At 46.7% G+C, this 2,669-nt stretch overlaps 1 long non-coding RNA gene across 1 annotated transcript; it reads left to right on the top strand.

Moving 5' to 3' along the window:
- Positions 1-546: 546 nt before the first annotated feature.
- LOC138853750 (uncharacterized) lies at positions 547-2,336 on the top strand. The gene is made up of 2 exons (XR_011392906.1): positions 547-1,165; positions 1,979-2,336. It is a non-coding gene; the product is annotated as an uncharacterized lncRNA (long non-coding RNA).
- The last annotated feature ends 333 nt before the right edge of the window (positions 2,337-2,669 follow it).

The raw sequence follows: 2,669 nt of genomic DNA, 5'->3' as shown, positions 1-2,669 counted from the left end.
GTACAAGCAGGATTTGGCCGAAATTTACCGAATTTCTTTGAGAATTGCAAGTGGCGTCCCTGTAACTCCATGCCACAGCATCCCACGCTGTTCAAGTCGGCTATTCAGCGTATGGTTCTGCTGTTGTTGTTCAGCTCAGCACGGCTATTTCAGCAAGTCAAAGGTGAGTTCATGGTGATTTCAGTGTCCAGTGTGAGTGTTTCTCCCCGTGTTTGTGGGTGGGAGAGGAGGAAGTGGCCGTTTTCCCCTCACTCACACCTCACCCGCCTACCACCACTATGTACCCACTCCCTATGGTGTGTTTTCTGCTGTTTTCCATGTGAATTCATTACCAGAGCTGTGTATCCGAATGCCCGAGGCCACTCAAAGCCACATGGATCACTAAGCCACGTGTGGACGAAGCCACATGGATCATGAAGCTACATGGATCACCAAGCCACATAGATCACCAAGCCATGTGGATCACGAAGCCACATGTGGATGATGCCACATGGATCTACAAGCCACGTGGGTTACTGTTGTGATAGAAACACAGGCCTTATCTCTAGGCTTTATTGAACATAGAATCTTCATAGTACTTCTGCAACAACAAAATATAATGACTAGTACATCTAATAATGGCTTCTACAGGGATGGTGATGTCTTGCATATGTCAAGAGAAAAGTTATAACTACAGGCCACATATTTAAACTCACCATGTAATCTGCATCGCTGATAAATGGATAAAGTAGGAGAGAATCACACACCATGTGTTGGTGCCCATGACGCACACCAAACTGTTGTTGTTGTTAAGGGCCCCTAGAGGTGGTGCAGTATTATCCTGCTGCTGCTCCCCACAGGACCAGTATCACTACAATCTCCCCCTTCTAAAATATCAGAGACAGTAATCTCCCAAACTGTTAGGTGGGCGACGTACACGTCCCGACCTTCGTAGCCCTTGAGCCTCTTCACCAGGTTCGATATTTTCCAGCGGGGTTTGATTAACTGCTGGAGCAGAATCCTCTATTTCCATAGGGGTAGTCTCAAGGGGCTTTCCAGGAGAAAACGAAGCATCTTTCACATCTATTGGTGTATCTTGAGATTCCACACTAATAGGGATTTCAACTTGGGCTAAATGTCTTGTAGATACTGTAGTCTCTTCACCATTTTGGTAGCGAATGTGGGCGTAATTAAATCTTCATCAGAGTACAAAACAAATTCTGGCCACAAAATAGAGCGAAACACCAACGTCAAAGACCTGGGAGTGATTATGTCGGAGGATCTCACCTTCAAGGACCATAACATTGTATCAATCGCATCTGCTAGAAAAATGACAGGATGGATAATGAGAACCTTCAAAACTAGGGAGGCCAAGCCCATGATGACACTCTTCAGGTCACTTGTTCTATCTAGGCTGGAATATTGCTGCACTCTAACAGCACCTTTCAAGGCAGGTGAAATTGCCGACCTAGAAAATGTTAAGAGAACTTTCACGGCGCGCATAACGGAGATAAAACACCTCAATTACTGGGAGCGCTTGAGGTTTCTAAACCTGTATTCCCTGGAACGCAGGAGGGAGAGATACATGATTATATACACCTGGAAAATCCTAGAGGGACTAGTACCGAACTTGCACACGAAAATCACTCACTACGAAAGCAAAAGACTTGGCAGACGATGCACCATCCCCCCAATGAAAAGCAGGGGTGTCACTAGCACGTTAAGAGACCATACAATAAGTGTCAGGGGACCGAGACTGTTCAACTGCCTCCCAGCACACATAAGGGGGATTACCAACAGACCCCTGGCAGTCTTCAAGCTGGCACTGGACAAGCACCTAAAGGCAGTTCCTGATCAGCCGGGCTGTGGCTCGTACGTTGGTTTGCGTGCAGCCAGCAGCAACAGCCTGGTTGATCAGGCGCTGATCCACCAGGAGGCCTGGTCACAGACCGGGCCGCGGGGGCGTTGACCCCCGAAACTCTCTCCAGGTAAACTCCAGGTAATGTGGATTAGCTTGCAGGAGCTCTACCTCTTCCACTAAAGGATCCGTCTTGTTCATCCTACGGTGACTCTTCAGGAGAACGGGTCCAGGATGACATAACCAAGTGGGCACGGAGGCTCCCGTAGAGGAACGACGTGAATAGTTGAGGAGTCTTTCATGAGGGGTTGCATTAGTAGCTGTGCACAGCAGTGATCTAATAGAGTGAAGAGCATCCGGTAGGACAGTTTGCCAGTGTTGAACAGGTAGATTGCGCGACTTTAATGTCATTGTAACTGCCTTCCATATAGTACCATTGAACCGCTCCACTTGACCATTGCCTTGAGGGTTGTAGCTTGTTGTTCTGCTGCAGGCAATACCTTTGCTAGCCAAAAACTCCTGAAGTTCGTTACTCATGAACGAGGATCCCCTGTCTGAATTGATATAAGCTGGCATACCAAAAATAGAGAACAACTGTGAAAGACAACTAATAACAGTTGAAGCAGCCATATTTGCACAGGGGAATACAAAGGGAAACCTTGAATATTCATCTACTATGTTAAGGAAATACCTATTCTGATTTGTGCTTGGTAGAGGTCCTTTGAAATCTATATTCAATCTTTCGAAAGGCTGGGTGGATTTTATGAGATGAGTCTTCTCTGGCTGATGAAAGTTTGGCTTGCACTCTGCACATACTCTGCATGCTCTGATC

This window comes from Cherax quadricarinatus, chromosome 39, assembly GCF_038502225.1.
Source record: "Cherax quadricarinatus isolate ZL_2023a chromosome 39, ASM3850222v1, whole genome shotgun sequence".
In the NCBI taxonomy this organism is placed as follows: domain Eukaryota; kingdom Metazoa; phylum Arthropoda; class Malacostraca; order Decapoda; family Parastacidae; genus Cherax; species Cherax quadricarinatus.
The sequence above is the reverse complement of the archived record's forward strand: the minus strand, read 5'-3'. Positions and strand labels throughout refer to the sequence as shown.